Source organism: Ciconia boyciana, chromosome 8, assembly GCF_034638445.1.
Source record: "Ciconia boyciana chromosome 8, ASM3463844v1, whole genome shotgun sequence".
Classification (NCBI taxonomy): Eukaryota; Metazoa; Chordata; class Aves; order Ciconiiformes; family Ciconiidae; genus Ciconia; species Ciconia boyciana.
This window is the reverse complement of record NC_132941.1, coordinates 32,454,320-32,472,576: the sequence shown is the minus strand read 5'-3', so window position 1 is coordinate 32,472,576 and position 18,257 is coordinate 32,454,320. Positions and strand designations below refer to the sequence as shown.

Below are 18,257 nucleotides of genomic sequence, written 5' to 3'. Positions count from 1 at the left end.
TGAGAAGGTGTGCGGCAATCTGTGGCAGGATGGAAACAGTGATGAGTAGGGACAGATCCCTTAATTTGCCTTGAAAATACCATCCACAGTCAGTTAAACTTATTTCCTGGGCAGCCTGGCTATTCATGGGAGCAGGCCCTCAGTTTTATACCCCTCCGCAGCCACGTCAGCAACAGCTCCTGTGAGCAGTGGCCCAAGCGGGAGGCAGCGGTCCCGTACGTAGGACATGCCCCACCGAGGCAGCCCCTGTGCATCTCCTCAGAAGGCATGACTGGCAAGAAGCACCCAAGAGCTGCCCACGCTGCATCATCAGATCCGTGTCCTTCAGACAGACCTGCCAGAATTTCACACCATGTCCAATGCTGTGCGATGACCGCATGAATGTTGTCCCCACTGGTGGCCTCAGCCTTCTTGTCCGGGACATGAAAGCTGCCAGCTAACTCCTGAACATCATCTCAGATAGAGAAGGACATGTCCCCACAATCTCAAAGCTCATTCCACTCTTGTGACAGCTGCAGAAATTACGATGGAGAAAACCAGTACAGCACTGAGAAAGTACCACATGTGAGAGACACTTTCTCTCTCTACAGTTCATCATCAGAAACAAGGACAGATGTAAGAGACCAAATGGCTTTCTTGGGTCTCACAGTGACCTCCCACAGCCCACCACTGCTAGCCAAGCTGCAGCCCACGTATCTCTGAACTACTCACTGATCTTCTGCATGATAGCTCTATGAGCCTCAAACCAACAGATATGGTTGACTCGCGTATATAAATTTTAATTATGTACAAAAAAGCCAAAATCATTACACCTTAAAGCATGGCAGTTTTAACTTAAAGTTTTCAGGCTTCTTCCTATCTTCCGCTGGAAAGACTACTGTATTTTCTCATGCATGTGACGAAATCTTCCCAAATAGTATCGAGGGAAAAAGTACGTACACCTCTCTCTACAGGCTGCGCAAATCACCAAGCTTGCAGTGAGTGATGCAGTAGATAGGGAGTAGCTAAAAGGATTGAGCCTGTGCCTCCTCAGTGGGAGGCACGAGGATCTCCTCGCAAGGTGTCTGAAGGTGTCTCCCTAGTGGCACCCATGTGAAACAGCTGGCAGAAACCTAAGATGAGGGTCAGTTGCCTGCACAATTTGTTCAACACAATTTAGCCACCTCTGGGCATCTGCAATGCCTGCATAGGGCTGAGACTGTGGCACAGGACATTTGGGAGGCCACTGCTCCTCTGCAGCAATAGCTGGGGTTCAGGCATCACATGTGTGGGCACCTCAAATGGCACTAGTCTTCTCCATTGACACACCTGAATCATACCTCTGCAAACTGAACTAAAAGCAATTGGAAAAGCTGGTAACCACAAGAAATCAAGTTATAGCTCTCCTGTCTGCACTGCTACAATTAGAGTTTAGGGTCTGACATATGAATATCATGATCTGATAACAATTACCAGGAAAATACCAACCTAAAGGGCAGTGACACACCCTCCCTCCTCTGTTTACAAATGTCATGGTCATATGAGATACTAGTCAAACACATCAGCAGACTAAAAATAAACCACAATAGGATATGTTGATGAATATTTATTTCAAAACAGTATAGCCTTTTACATGACTAATGTTAATGTGATTTCAAACTGAGAAGAAAACAACCAATGGTGATTGCATGCTAACTGTGTTTGGAGGAGTGAGACAGGTAGCTACCACCAATCCTGGCATTTTATTCTCCTATTAGAAAATGTTACTAGGTATATCAAACAGTCAATGCCATTATTGTTTTTAGTACACCAATGAGTACTAGCACAGGACACAACTATAAGACCCACAGCTATCGTCTTGGAAGAGGAGCAGCCATTTGCAAGCAACAGGGTTCATCCTTTCAGGACTGCGTGGGCTGGTTTCATACACCAGCCAACAGAGCCCATATCACAGAGAGGTTAGAAAATGTCTGCCTGGACCTTTAAGAGGATTTTCTTCCCAGTTAGATCACCATCAAACCATTTTCACAATAGCATCTGCCACTGAACCGTTGCTAATTAGTCAGTCCCCTCTTCAGCGAGGGTGGAAGACGTGACAGCAAAGACGGAATTCTTTTAAAAAATGGCCCAAAAAGCCCCAATAAGGATTGCAGCACTTTGTGGCCTACACCATGCTTGTCACAGGGCCCAGAGAGGGAATCTGCATATCACAGCGTGTTGCAATCACTGTAGAAACGTCTTTCTCTTCTTGCTTCCTCCCCACCCTTGTTTGGAGAGTTAAGGTAAGATGGCAAAGCAGCTGCAGGTTTTAGGACATCCCATCTGGGGACCCAGGACAGCAGTGGCAATGCTCCTTCAGTGTGCTCTATAGCCTCAGTTGCTCTTTGGTTGCTTTGGTTGTTTTCTCTGTATCACTTCTCTAACTGTTGTGAGTAGCATAAAGAAAATTCATGGAAGATCTTAAACAGTTTGGATGATATTGTAATAGGGGCTGCACAACAGACAATGCAGTCAAGGATCTACTGAAGCAAATGGTTCTGCGTTGGGAGAGAGAAAAATTGGGAGAAGTGACTTGACTTGGGGAGAGGGATTTGCAGCTCTCTCAAAGTCTGTGGAATGACTATTCTAACACTTAAATAAAGGAAGTTTTCCATTCTGCACACCACAACCTCCAAGTGGAAAAGCAGGGCTCTTCCAGGGATGAGTTTAACAGGCTGAAAGGTCCACAGGGAGAAACACATGAGCCCCAGGAGTGCTGGAGTCTGCATTTGGCTCTTTGATCTTAGAGAGATGTCTGGACAGATAGAGCCTGATTACCTAAGCACATGAGCTTTATTGGAATTGTTTGTCCATCGTTCTCCCAAGAATATGGAGAGGGAAAGGGACATTGCATGGTTGGGTATTTCTGCAGTTCCTCGGTGAGGACAGAAGCATATGGTCTGGGAGAGGGGCTTGGAGAGAGTTCTTTGAAAAGAGAAAGTGGTGTGTTTCAAATGAAACGCCCACCTTCTTCTCTAGGATGATGTACTGGCAATGCCAGAGTGCAATGGGCTGCTCTGCTGGTTCCCTAAAGACAGGAAAGCCTGGGTGTAAATGCAGATGCTCCGCCTCCTCTCTTCTACCTCCTTCCAAACAGAGCAGGCCCCAAAGCTCTGAAGGGGACTGCTGCTTGTAGCAATAACCCACACCCTATGGTAGCCTCATCTATCTGAGGATCCACAGAGTATTACTTAGGCTACATGCCCGCTACAGCATCTGCCCACTCCTTATCCTACAAGGGCCCCCTAGAAACACTGAGCATACCGGTCCAAAAGTGATTTTCATTCTGTCTCAGACTGCAATGATGCCAGCACTGTGTCCACCCTCCTAAATGCATTCAGCTCAGCAGTTTACCAAACACACTTGGAATCTGAAGGACGAACAGGGAAACAGGTTATCGATGTGGACAGCCTGATTTTAGCAGTCAAAGATAAAAGCAGGGTTATAGAAATGGAAACATTTCAATGCACATACTTACTCAACTGTTTTGTCAGGCATCTGCTGAAGTTTTATTAATCTGCAAATTTTCTCTACAATTGGCCACTTTCATGAAATAAAACTTATTTCTGGTGAAAAATAATATATACAGCCCAGCACCCTGTGCATCATTCATGCAAAATGGGAAAGCATTCAGTGCAGTGGGAAAGGGTCATCTTATGAATGCTGCAGAACCCATAAACAGATAAAAGTTACATTCAGTTTCTAAGTATTACAGGCCTGTCAGTCTGACCTCAGTGCCAGGGAAGGTTATGGAGCAGATCATCCTGAGTGCCATCACGTGACACGTACAGGACAACCAGGTGATCAAGCCCAGTCAGCGTGGGTTTATGAAAGGCAGGTCCTCCTGCTTGACTAACCTGATCTCCTCCTATGACAAGGCGACCCACTTAGTGGATGAGGGAAAGGCTGTGGATGTTGTCTACCTACGCTTTAGTAAAGCCTTTGACACCGTTTCCCACAGCATTCTCCTGGAGAAACTGGCTGCTCTTGGCTTGGACAGGCATATGCTTCACTGGGCAAAGAACTGGCTGGATGGCCGGGCCCAAAGAGTGGTGGTGAATGGAGTTAAATCCAGTTGAGGGCCGGTCACAAGTGTTGTTCCCCAGGGCTCAGTATTGGGGCCAATTCTGTTTAATATCTTTATCAGTGATGTGGATGAGGGGATTGAGTGCACCCTCAGTAAGTCTGCAGGCAACACCAAGTTGTGCAGGAGTGTTGATCTGCTTGAGGGTAGGAAGGCTCTACAGAGGGATCTGGACAGGCTGGATCAATGGGCTGAGGTCAACTGTATGAGGTTTAACAAGGCCAAGTGCCAGGTCCTGCACGTGGGTCACAACCACCCCATGCAATGCTACAGGCTTGGGGAAGAGTGGCTGGAAAGCTGCCCGGCAGAAAAGGACTTGGGGGTGCTGGCTGACAGCCAGCTAAACATGAGTCGGCAGTGTGCCCAGGTGGCCGAAAAAGCCAACAGCATCCTGGCTTGTGTCAGAAATAGTGTGGCCAGCAGGAGTAGGGAAGTGATTGTCCTCCTGTACTGGGCACTGGTGAGGCCACACCTCAAATACTGTGTTCAGTTTTGGGCCCCTCAGTACAAGAAACATGCTGGAACATGTCCAAAAAAGGGCAATGAAGCTGGTGAAGGGACTAGAGCAGAAGTCTTATGAGGAGCACCTGAGGGAACTGGGGTTGTTTAGCCTGGAGAAAAGGAGGCTCAGGGGAGACCTTATCACTCTCTACAACTACCTGAAAGGAGGTTGTAGCAAGGTGGGTGTCAGTCTCTTCTCCCAAGTAACTAGCAATAAGGACAAGAGGAAATGACCTCAAGTTGTGCCAGGGGAGGTTTAAATTGGATATTAGGAAAAATTTCTTCACTGAAAGGGTTGTCAAGCATTGGAACAGGCTGCCCAGGGAAGTGGTTGAGTCACCATCCCTGGAGGTATTTAGAAGACATGTAGATGTGGTGCTTAGGGACATGGTTTAGTGATGGACTTGGCAGTGCTAGGTTAACAGTTGGACTCAATCTCAAAGGTCTATTCCAACCTAAATGATTCTATGATTAAGACAGACACATAAAAAGGAGACCTCCCACCAAGATGGCAGAAAGCTCAAACTAAAGGAAGAGGAAAGGACAGCTGTGGATACTCAGGCACATATTGCTTGAGAGCTCTTCCAAGAAGATATAATTTCAAACTTACCTCCCCATACCAGGAATTTGCCAGGTCCACAAAGAAATTTCTCACTCTTGGACAAAGCTTTGGAGAGACTGTCTGGTGGGCAGCTGGCAACATGAGCACCAGGACAGTATGATAACCCCTTCTGTCCTGCTAATTTTTTATTATTAGGGAGTGCTCTCCTTATGCAGAGTGCATGACAAAAACATGCCTGTACAGTAAGGTAGATTCAACCAAATCCAGCAGCAGAAAGCCTTTCAGAAAAGATGTTCTTTCCAAGTACTTTTTACTCTCTTAGTAATTATATAAGTTCAGAAATTAACATAGCATTGTGAAGTGTTATCTCAAGAAATACATGTGCTTTGGCACTTGTGCTGTATTTGGATACAGCACTGCTGAAAGCTCATGGACTTTCCGAAACATGCCAGCAATCCCACAGTGTAAATCTCTGCTTCAGTCGTGTTCCATTTCTTTGTATGGGAAACTAAACCAAACACTTAGCACTCTACAGGACTGAGTATATGATAATCACCAAATGGAAACTCGCCATGTTTGGGAATCCAAGACATCTCCCTTCCTTTCGAAGACATCCTTTGCTTGATCCTGGCCAGTCATGGGAAGACAGAGAAATATATATGGTCTGACTTGTCAACCAGTCAATAAATCATGCAAAAAAAGTCAGCCTCCTTTTCCCCCTCATTTGTTTCCCACAAGCCTCTTTTATAACCTTTCCCTTCCACACACACCAAATACTTGAAAACCACGGGCTTCCCGTGCTATTGGATTTCTTGTTTTTTGTAATGGCCTCTAGTGTGAAAATGCTTCATAATATTCTAACACAAATGAATAGTTTTAGCCAGTCCCCTTTGGTACATATGCTTATTTTCCTCATGTCAATGACATTAATTTAAATAGAAGATGTAATAAAACAGGAAAAAGTATTTCTTAGTAAGGTGTTAAAAAGCTGAGAGAAACATGCAATTACCATAGCATATTCATTTTTAATTACATTCTGTATGTGGTCATTTCAGAAATGCTGGAAACAGAGGAATTATTCAATATATAACTTTGGCAAATGTATTACACCAAATATATTTACAAATATATTCCAGAGGTACTGCCACAAATTTATACTACAGAATCAAAGCCATCAGTTAAAAGGAAGGCAGTAGATACTAATCCTTATGGTGGAAAAGCTATTTCAAAATGTGAACTCAACCACATCCTCTTTAGTATGAACTTACCAACATTCAATATAGGGTTCCGGAATCTGTAGAAAGCCTGATATAACAGCTCAGAGAAGCGTCTGAGTATACATTTCATATTAAAAGAAAGGCTCGCTCTGAAAACCAGCTATAATAATTTGAATGTTAACACTGACAACTATATTCACTTTCAGCCCTGGAAGAGATTTGTGCTCGCTTGGAGCTTTCAGACTCAGTGCAAAGGCTGGAGGAGGACCACCATCGCTTTGGAAGAGCAAAGAGCAGGAATTAATAATCCAAAGCCCTGGACTTGAGGTCCTAGACTTCAAGTCCCACCTGCCCAAGAGCACAAGAGAAAAGGAAAGGGAAGACACACTAAAAACTTCTTTCAACTCCAGCGTCTCACAACTGTAATCCACCTCCAATACTTTCCAGGGTGGCAAATCTGCGTAACCCCATCTACCACACCTGCCCATCCAGCCTCATCACATCTCCAAAGCACAAAGTCAGTTCTGTCCAGTGAACCTGCAGAACACTTAGCCTATGGAAAAGACAGTATTTGAGCACAGCATAAAACTGAATTTACTTTCAAGTAGTCAACACAAGGAGCAAGAACAAGCTGCTTTGAAGCTCTGTGCTTTCCACAGTAACAGCTTAATTTCTGAGCTTACCTGTAGCTGCCATACAGCTTGGAATTTGCTGCAGATTCATGGTTGTCCTCACATTTCAGTTACATCAGTAACAGGTAGGACTGCTGTTCTCTTCTTTCTGGGGGTAAAAAAAAGACAGAGGCAATTTGTAGGCATTTATTGAACACACATTTCAGTCATTTAATTAAAGACCAGGGGAAGGGAGCAGGAAAAGGGGAAACAAAGCCAGTTTTAAATCAGCTCAATAATCTCCAAGCCCATCTGTGCACACCTTCGCGTACGTAAGAGCAGTATAAGGATGCCATGCTGACAGTAAGTTGTGACCAAAGTCGACAGAGGATCTACAAATCTACATGGGTAAATTCTGAAGGAACTGGGCTGCTTGTCCCAAATGTTTTGTTGCACTGCTAAAACAGCTGACACTCAAGACTACAATGACATGGAAAACACCTGATCTAATTTGGATTTAGCCTTGGTAATAGGCCTTTATCACCAGCACAGCAGGACATAATAAAACTTCCATAATTCAGTGAGCAATAAAGCATATTCCTGCTCTTCTTTTTTTAGTAGTTTCTTTATGATGGCGTAAGAATCCCTGAAATGGGTGCTCTTAGCATTTACTGTACGTGGTTTGGTTTAAGTGTAGGACTTTCGTGTGCTAAAAGCAATGAGTCTTGCCCACTGAAGCTCCCGCTTGGCTGCTGCTGACTGCTGAGGAGCTAGCGACACCAGAGTTTTGCAAGGCCCAGCACCATGCTCCAAGGCTGGCACTCGCTGCTCGGTAGTCTCTCCAGAGGCAGAATTACCACCTGTTTTGCTTATGTGCAAGTCAGAGTCCTTTCCCACCCCTCTGCAAGTGAGCTTGCATTCAAAAACACAGTTTATGCTATTTTAGGTCTATTCAATCCTGTACCTTCTCAGTGAAGTCCCTGTAAAAAGAAGTGTTGGTAAGGCCCTCAAACTCAGCCTCATCTCAGCAGCCCACCTGAGGTGGCCAGGAGGGGCCAGCACCTCCTCAGCTCCTCCACAGGGCAGGCAGGGGACAAGGACAGCCAAAAGCACATTAGGAGAATTGAACTTAGATTTTGTTGAGACTTTAAAGCAAACATTTCCAGAAAGAAGGGTAGGGGAGAGTCACAAATCTACACATGCTGCCTGGCCTCCAGCTGTGCCTGTGCAGCCATGTCCTCAAGGTGAAGGCTGCATCCACACCATGCTCTGAGCCCTGAGAGCAGCCCAGAGGCAGCTACAGACCAGCCACCATCTCCTCAGCCCCTCAGGAGAGCAGGGCTGTGCCCACAGCCCTTTTATACCAACAGCCCCGCCGGCTGGGTGGACCCAGCCAATCGTGTCACAGAGTGGGAAAGGTGCTGCCCTATGGCTGTGGGGCAGGAGGCCCAGAGCCCGCCCACCATGGGGCTACCTTTCCCTGCGACACTGAAACCAGGCGTCTGCAAAGCCAGAAAATTCCCCCGAAAGTAGAAATTAACTTCTCTGCAAGTGCTTGAGGGAATAAAACAGTCCGTGCAGTTACTGGAGAGGGGCACTCTGCCCAAATACACAGCAGATCCTGCTAGGAACATCTCAACTCCAACTGCACACCAAGAGGGGAAAAAAATGTATGAAAAATGGGAGCTGCAAAAATGTGAAGGTCTGGTCCCAAGCCAGGTCTCCAGCAGGTGGGCCCTTCCTGGCTGCAGGAGCAGTGAGGAGACCTCAGGAAAAAAAACAGCTCCATTTAACATAAACTGCTGCATTCAAGCTGTGGTGGTGTTGCTGGTAAGAGCCAGCATGGTGTTGCAGAAAACAGGGGCAAGAAAGGGGAATTGAAAGCCTTGGAGGGGCTCTGCAAAGCCGCCGTCTCCACAGGCTGGCAGCCGGCCAGCTGCCAGCTCACCCTTGCGCAACCGCTCCGAAAACACCCAGAAAGGGGGACAGGCAGCAGACAGGGGTCATGTGGGCACAGAGGTGTGAGGGCACCAGGTTGAGGAGGGACCTGGGAGACGTCCCCTTCTCCATGGACCCCTAGGACACCTCGGTCCATGCCTACACCCGATCCTCCCTGCCTGCGCTGAGCTGCCCCTCAGAGCACCCTCCCTGCTGGCTGACGGAGCCCCGGGGCAATGGCCAGTCTTTCTTAGCGACATTCCCATCCCTAAATATGTTTTCACCACGGAGACCATCTCTCTCATTCAGCTCTCATCCCAGGAGAAGCAACTTTGTGGGGCTCCAACTCCTGCCAACTCCAGCTCAAGCCAAAAGGAATAACTATAAACTAAGAATAAATACTAATTAACCTGAATTTTTCTTCATATCGTGATCTGAACCAGACGCTGTATCTATCTTTAACTTCAGGCTGCTTTGAGATGCACCCTCTATCCACAGCAGGCAAAAATAAGGTTCCTTCTTTTGATAAAGTTATTCGTGGGCCTCAACAAGACACATTTCTTGGCAATACTGTGCTCTTATCTTTAAATACTGTGAACTCACAGGGGTTTGAAAGGCTGTATAGTTTGAGTGCCTCCAATACAAGAAGTCTCATGACCGAGGAGAATTTAATCCAGCAACTTTCCCACGTCCTGCTGGAAAAAGAGGTGCAGTGAAGGTGAGTTACTTCTCACAGCGAGGACAGCTTTTGCAATGCACGTAGCATTGAATAGAGGCTGTCCCATAAAACCCTGCCAAAGGCCGCACAGAAGCACAGCCAAGATTTACACACCCCCCCACCAACATAGGGCAGAACAGGGTGGAAGCCCTACGCTATCTCCTGTTGAGCTGGTTGAACTCAGTAGTGCTTTATATGGGTTTTAGTATCAGAGAGAGAATAATAGAACAAGGTTAAAAATGAAGATTTATTTCCCTGAGCATATCAACATTTTCAAACCTGCTTTGTTTTGATTTTTTCCTTTGTTGGAAGTAGCTCCAATATTTTCTAAATTACTGAAAACCACTGTTGAAAGCTCATATAACAAAACTGTGTTTTTCATTATGAGTGCTGGTAATTATGCAGGCAGCATACATATAGAGAGGAAACTATACAAACCAGATTTACTGTAAAAGCCAAGACCTTTCATAAATGCAGCTGTGTTCTCTTGTAGAAAAATAGGTTATTTGGGGGAAAATATTTTTGGACTTCAAAACACAGTGACAGGGATACCAAGCAACTCTTGGCAAGAGCTGTGCAAAGCTAAACTCTGCCCAGTTCCACCTCTCAAGTACCTTCTGCACAACATAGTCTCACATCAGCTAGGTTGGTAGCCAGTATTAGCGATATAATCTTCACATCACTTCAGTGTGGACACAAAAGTTTTAACAAGCCTGCAGATAAAGTCATAAAATGAAGCCTCTACCATTTAACGTTGCATAAACACTGTTTAAGTGCTTTAATAGTGTGATTTGTTTGTACAGCCCAAACGTGATCCGTATACAGCAGCACAGTGAGTCCAAAGATGTGTCCAGCAATGCCACCTACCCAGATGATGGCACATCTTTCCATCCCCAGGCCCTCTGCTGCAGAATGCCAAGGGCCTCTCAGTCTGTAGGACACGTTATCTTGCTTGCAAGACCAGGACATTACCCAGACCCTTGTTATGTGGGCACATGAGGACCTGCTTATGTGTCAGTGCACCTGGCTTGCAACTGGGTCCTCTGAAATAGAGACTATTATTGGTTGCCCTGTGTACCTGACTGCAAGCGCCATGTCCACCAGCACCTACTGCTGCCCCTCAAGAAGGGCAGCAAGGCAAGGAACCTGAGCTGTGCATGTCCCCAGAAATCATCTCCTCAGCTGCCAAGGGAAAGGTGGAGGGGAGAATGCTCTTCCCACACAGCTAGGAAGCCTCGGAGTGCTAATCCCTAATAATTTCAGTTTACTGGCTTTTGTCTGGAAATGGGAAGAAACGGTGTACAGCTGTGAAGAGCTGGGCCAACGAAAATAGTTACCTCTGCTCTCCTAGAAAAAAGCCCACAAATCTATGCTGAAGGAAAGAATGGCAGCTCCATCCCCCAGGAGATCTGGAATAGATATTTGGTAGCCAAAAACATGGAGGATGAAGTACCATTCCACCTTCTTGGTGAGTCCAACCACCATCTATCTCCTCACTGTGTCTTGCAAAGTGGCTGTACTTCCCAACATAGTAAGGGATTAAGTGTGCAGAGAGGAGCATAAGGGACAATCAGGGGTTGCCAAAACTTCTTACCAAAACTGATGGGAATTATATATCCAATGTTTTTTGAGAACCCTGCTAAATTTAATGCCTAAATTGCTCTTAAGTCCTTCTGTTTAGGGTATTGGATGGCTGTAAATCTCCAAAGGAAGATTTAGTCAGTAGGAAACACTGGCCAGAGTTTACGCTACCTGAACAGAGTCCCAGGTGCTCATGTGTATTTTAGGCACATAAAACAACCTTTAGAAGTCTGGTCAAGAGTCCTTTCCTTGAACTGAAGGCTCATGTTCTTAGATGAGTCCCATTACTGAAACTGCCACCGTAACAAATGCACGTGCATCTCCTTTCCCGGATGTGGGTGGTTTTGATGCCTGCACCGGTTATAAGAAGCAATGTCCTGAAGAACATGAAATTTAGGAAGATGAGTAATGTATGAAGTGTGTAGGCAGTGAGAGATGATCCACATATTATGTGCTTTTATTTAATAATTTATAAATAAACATCAGCTTTCCACAAACTGCCCCTCAGCCTAGCAATTATATGTTGGCTGATTTCTTGTTAGTGCTGTTCTTTTATAATAACAAACTGTTCCCAAAGCCTCACATACAGAGAGTTAGACAATCAAAGTACTGTGTGCGATTTTCTACTTAATTCATTCAGTTAGCTGCAATGAAAACAATACAATTCAAAGCCTTGTGTGTTTCTCTGAAAAAATACAAAACTTTAGTTGTTACTATTAATATATACAACCTACAAGAAAGAGTTAACAAAGCCTCTTTGTCTTCCCTGTTGTAGTAGAGTAATTTTCTTATCCTTTTCTGTAGATGCCCTGGCAGTCATCAATATTTCTTTCAGTCACTGTTCTTCAAAAGACACACGCTTTTCATTCAACTGCACAGAAAGAAAAGGAATTCAGTGGGCCAGATTCCCTCGGTGGTCAGATCCATTCACCGCAGCTGCCTGGGGAGAAATCTAGGTGAAGGTGCAGGGGTCTCATCAAGAAGAGAATCGAACCTATTTAGAAGGGAAGAGGTCACCATTTTAGCAGGCAGTAATCAAATTTCTGTTCAGATTTTACCTAGATATTTTATGTAAATATTTCATATTTCTGGAAAAGCAGTGTCTTCATGGCTACTGATCTCTGCTTACCCACTTAATATAAGCAACATACCAAGTTTTAGCATCACTATAGAGCCATTCCCTTTTTGTTTTATTGGACTTCACTAATGAAACCTGATGACAATCTAATGAATATTATACCAGTTTTGCAGGTGCAAAAGAGAACAGAAGCTGTATCTTGCCCCACAAGAACGTGTTAAGCCTTCCTAATAGAGCAGCTGTGACTGTCTTCCATACCACCAAGCTCCCTCGATACTGGGCAGATATCTATCAGCCAAGAGCACACTCAGAGTGTGCAGTGCTCAGGGCGCAGCAACATCCCTGCAGTCTGAGGATGTGCTGTGTTTGTCCAAGTCTCACAATGTTTCCGGAGCTTCTATGAGCAAGGTACATCTCAACACTGTCCCGAGTAGAAGACTATACTCCTGATATGCTACTATTTGGTATGTTAATTCAGTATTTCAACTCTCATTGTTGACAGAGGCTCTGATTCAGCCTACTCCTGCAACAGAATAACAAACCACTGATTTGGATCTGTAGTTTTAATTATTATCCCACCAACATAAATGAGCATTTCATTTAAGCTCAGTTCCTCAAGAAAGAACTATTGTGTCTACTTTGATAAGATGGTATGAGATTTATCCAAACATTTAGCAAACTACGTGCAATCTTATTGGAAGAATACATTTTGATATTTCGTGAATAAAGTCCCCCAAGAAAAAGTAACACCGAAATGTATGTCAGAGCAGAGATTCCCAAAGTCTGGTCCAAAGCGAATTCACAGCTCATCTAGTGCTCACCTTTATTCTTTCATTCCAGTACACAACTGCACAAAAAGGGGATGGCAAAGTAAAGAACCCAAGCCAGCATTTTATTCCAGAAAGGCAGAACCCTCTGCCAAACCCAGCTCCAATTACAGAAACACTTTCCAGTATTTTCCTTCCTTCCAGTTACTGCAGTTCTACAAAGATGGTACGCAGTGATGAATGATAAGGAAGGCAATTCACCAGACAAGGTACTTATTCCAAAGTTATTCTTATTAAAGGAAACACTAATATCATACTCCTGGCATATGACTTTATGCTTGAAGAATCTTGTAATTTGCATATAATCTGGGTGAAAGAAATATAGTTGAAAGACCACATCTCCAACTGTTGATGAATGTTTCCAGCAAGTCTAACAAAAAAACCCCCAACCATCTCTGCGTGGCACATGTTTTTTCCAAATGTGTTTTCTTAGCTTAGGTTGTTATAACAGAGATAACACTAGGCAGACAGCAACTGTTTGTGTTCTGTAATAAACATACTTTTCATAAGGCATTTCAAGGCAATTGAATTACTAACAAACTTTATAAAGAAGTTAAACTTATCATCAATGTATAGCAAGGATCATATTATTACACTAAACTATATACAGTAATGCACTGTCCATGAAATCAAAGAGATATTTCACATCACTTTAGTATACTGACATTATTGACCGACCTATAAATACCAGTAACATTTTCATTATCATCTACACTTAACCTTCTTTATGCTTTCAAGTGCCCTTATGTCCAATACCTGAAAACATGCAATTCAGTTCCACAGAGTAACTCCAAAAATCACATCAAGGAAGTTCTTTATTGGTTTCTCTCAATGACTTCCAGATTAAATCTGCTCTTCTATAAACACAGTAAAGGTTTTCTGTAAGTGTCTAGTCTAAAAACACACGGTTGAAGTTAGTAGATCTTTTCAATCCAGCAACAAAGGACCATGCAACTGGAACACAGCTAATAACTCTGCTGATGACACCCATACCAGAAGAAAAATCAGTGCCGAGACCCTTAGTATCAGAAGAATAAAACCATATTTAAGAACTAAAAGAAGATTATGGAGCACACAAAAGGAATAGGTTTGTATATGGAAGTATCTACCTTTTACCTACTCACCTCTCAGACATTTGGCTTCATTAAACTCCCAAATATCAGTGCAAGAATGAGCATAAATGCCAGAATGCCAAGGTAAGGAACAGGCAGACATTGTAAATCTGTTCACAGTAGTGTTCCAGATTGGTGCTAAAATAAGAGTTATGAGCTACATTCATTTCAAGTAAATATAAGAATATCTAAACTCAGTTCAGGCCTCCTTTAGTCATCATCTACTTGGGAAGAAAGGAAGAAATTATAGCTTCTGTAGAACAGCATTCATTTTTCTCAGTGACAGAAAGTGAAAGTGAACAAATTCTGGCCCTTCTCCAGTTCAAGTCAAGGAGAGTTATGTGTGTGAATCCCTGAGGGTGACACCTATCCAGCCTAATACGGCCACACTTATCCACACTGTAAGTTCCCAGATCAAAAGCAGTTGGCTCAAGCCTCTGGAAGAAGAAAGGTTTCACAGCAAAATATTCTTCCAAATAGAGGTTGGGTGCACAAACTTACCATCTCTCCTTGTAACAAAAGCTTTCTTCCTTAAAGTTTGCTAGAAGACGTGATTTCTACAAGTCACACCAGAAGAGCAATAGAAACTCACCGTGACCTTTCAGGCCTGTGCATCTTGAATAGTTTCTGTTACGAATGGATAAGTGTTCTCCAGGCCTCCTAGAACAGGGCAACAAAAGCAAATGAAACCCTGGAGTCCTCCAGAACCTCAGCATTTCCATCTAGCTTTCCATTCAAGTATTTTTACCCTTGGTTATTGATACTAAACAAACCCATGGATGCACTGAATAGTAAAAAAGCAGCATCTAATAAAATTAAACTAAGCTAGACAACATTACTATATTGAACAAAATAGATTCTTCCCTCAGACAGCAATGACAAGAGCAGACAGAAAAGCAGCAGATGTGTGGTGACACAGACCTTCAGCTGGGAAGGCAAACGGGCAGGCCTTGGCCATTGTGTAAATTCTGTGGTTTTGTCCTGGAGGTTGTGGCTTCAGCCCCAGGTCCCAATTCCTTACCACAAACCACCAGAGACCTCTCTGAGTAAATGCAAGGCCAACTCCTTCTCAGTGAGGCTCCATCAAATTTAAATATCATTCATGCAAAGGGCTTCCAGCTTAAGCATCCTGCCATAGGCATGGTTATTCAGCACAGCCATATGTAGGCACAAATGGGCTGGAGTGTGAGATAGCTGATACCCGTTCAGCTTGACAACCGGTGAAAATCCCTTGCCTACCTCCCATCCCCGCAGGCTGCCTGTCTTGTTGGACAGCCCCTTGAGAACATGACTCAGCTGCCTTCTCTGAATCAGACACAGAGGACTGCAGATTATTTAATATTGCTTGTATTCCAGGAGCATCCTGGGGACCTTAATCACGGTCCTCGGCCATGCTCCACTAGGCACGCCCTAGGCAAAAGGCAGCCTCTGCATGTCAGGACTCCTCTAAGGAAGGCCTGTCTGCTTGCAGCGGTACCTGCAGAGCAGCAGCTTTTGAACCGCTCCACGCTCTGTGATGCCATTCCCAACACCCGAACGTAGCTAACTCAGCCTCTGTTTCTGAACACTGGGAACGAGGCAAACCTGCATGACCACCAGTGGTCAAAGCCGCCCAAGCTGTTGACACTGGAGCTAGACAGATGAAGTCACACGTGGGACAGCCCCTGCTTTGCATTTTGGTGCAGCTGTACACAGAGAAAGGAATGAGGGTAGAGCTGAGACAGTGGGAAGCTTGGAGAGAAGGAGGGTGTCTGTTACTTGAAATCACTCTAAAGCACATTACAAATCTGTTAAATCATTGTGGGTTACCCTGTATTTCAGAGTAAATTAGTAACTTTTCAGAGGGAGTGAAGAAACTACCACTCCACTTTTAAATAATGAAAATGCTAAAAAACCTACACTTAACAGTTCTAAAACTGCAGCAAGTCACCCACCAACACCCACTCCTCTTGTCAGCAGGCTTTTTTCAGCTTTGCCTATTATTTGTGTCAAGCCAGAGATGCTTAATGTTTGCTGCGCTTATCTGCTCAACTTTAAGGAGCCCCAAATATTACAATACGTACCTGTGCCACTGACCTCTTTCCCCACAGTATTTTGATCTAAATAAGTAACAAACACAGAGTTTCTAAAATCATTTGGATTCACTGGCTCTGAGTGCATAGCTGTAAAAAATCTGCTTTAAGATTAACATCCAATTTTATTCATGCCTGAGGCTTCACCACAACATCTATTTTTGTAAGATTAACAGCAAGATCCCAGTTCTCCAGAAATGTAGAGTAACAGCCAATTGTAAAAGGAAGATGATGTTTCCTAACCTGCCCTGCTCACATCCAGGAAGGTACATTTTCCTAGCTCTTTCCACAGTAGGTGTGATTTCTATTTGTATTTTTGCACCCACAACGTGCAGCATGTGTATTAGTCCTTCTGCCTCCCATTAGCTGAAATGCATTTCTGATGAAACTGTGGGTGCCAAAAAATACTAACACAAATCTCACATGTGCAAAGCGTCCCCTGAAAGACAGCTTTTACTCTGGAGGAGTTAAGAAACAGCCATCTTCCTGTACCTTGCACAACAGCATATTGAATCATCTAACTTGAAAATACAAGTATAGCAAATGAGCATTTGATATTTCAGCTAATCCATTTGAAATGAATATACATGAAAACACTTCTTTTTGAACATGGCAATCGGAGGACAAATTGAGGGCCATTTTTAACCTAAACAGCAGAAGAAAAGTTACTTTAAATAGTGCCTTTGGTATCTGTCAATTAGAGCTATTGCAGTTCTGTCAACTTGCACTCCTCCTTTAGTTCCAGCTTTGCTCCATCCTACACAGATCCGTACAAATCAATTGTCTCTTGCAAACATGCACTAACCACTGGAAAGCGAAATTAATAAAGTGCGAGAAAAGCTGATTCATAAAGCTGACACTCCTGTGCCCAGCAACTCTGGGTTTCTCCCCTCCAGCTAGCTGTTTGAGATAGGCAGGCAAAGTAGTAAAAGATTATCAAATCGCAACTGTCATTCCTGACAAAATGCATCTCAATGCTGGAAGGAATTTTAGGTTTTAAGCTAAAACACCATGCCAAAGGGTTCCTCAGAGCCTGTCAATATCTGTACCTTGGATGGAAAGCTACCACTGAGCACAATGTGTCCAACATATAGAACCTGCCATGAAATGAAGTTCTTCATAAGAAAGCTCATCTCAGTCTTGGTTGGTAACAATAACAAGGAGACAAGATGAGACCATCAGTCTCAATTGCGAAGACAATGTTTTCCTCCCATATTATTCTGTCTGTCATGTTCCCTTCAGGTTCCAAAGGAATCCCTGTCTCATACATCATTATTTCCCACAAAGCTTGAAAGCCTTCAGGGGGGGTTTCTCCCTACCCACTGTACCAGCCTTGATGTCTGAGTATCTTCAGAACAGTGACAGAGGCCTCTGCCAGCAATAAAGGGGAACATCTGCATACCAATTAAACTGCTGAGTGCTGAAGAGTTAAAAAGAAAAAAAAAAAAAAAAAGAGGGGGGGAAAGCCTTGAAAGTAAATCTGAGCTAAGTTTTAATTAATGCCCTAGGCCCCGATTCACCACAGCACTTAGGCATGTAGTTAACTTTAAGCATGTATTTAGTTCCATTGAAGTCAAAAGACAGCATCGAAGAGGCAAACTACATTAGCACAATTTAATACTCTTTGGGCTAATTAATCAGCCGTAAAAATTAACTATGAGAACTGTATTCCTTATTTCCCTTACTGTGACATTTCCAGATAAAAATACTTGGATGTGGCTGGAATAAGCAAAAAGCACTACCTTGTTTGGCTGTCATGGGCTGCTAAGTCCTACAGCTGTGAAGGCCAGTCCCCAAGAGCAGCTAAAGGAACTGAGCTCTCTACACATCACAGCCTAATGTCTGTATGCTCTATGTGGTGGCAGCACGCAGGCACAAAAGGCACAGCCCTTGTCCTAAGGAGCAGCAATCTAAGAAACGAATTGGCAACAATGAGCA

At 44.0% G+C, this 18,257-nt stretch overlaps 1 long non-coding RNA gene across 3 annotated transcripts in view; it reads right to left on the bottom strand.

Moving 5' to 3' along the window:
- LOC140655122 (uncharacterized) overlaps window positions 1–18,257 on the bottom strand; it is a 131,122-nt gene that overhangs the window by 55,834 nt on the left and 57,031 nt on the right. For all 3 annotated transcript variants that reach the window (XR_012043683.1, XR_012043684.1, XR_012043685.1), the window contains exons 12-17: window positions 14,840–14,907; window positions 13,892–13,992; window positions 11,965–12,224; window positions 11,402–11,607; window positions 9,535–9,626; window positions 7,066–7,162 (exon numbers count right to left, since the gene is read on the bottom strand). This is a non-coding gene — a long non-coding RNA (uncharacterized lncRNA). The remainder of the gene's footprint in view (window positions 1–7,065; window positions 7,163–9,534; window positions 9,627–11,401; window positions 11,608–11,964; window positions 12,225–13,891; window positions 13,993–14,839; window positions 14,908–18,257) is intronic.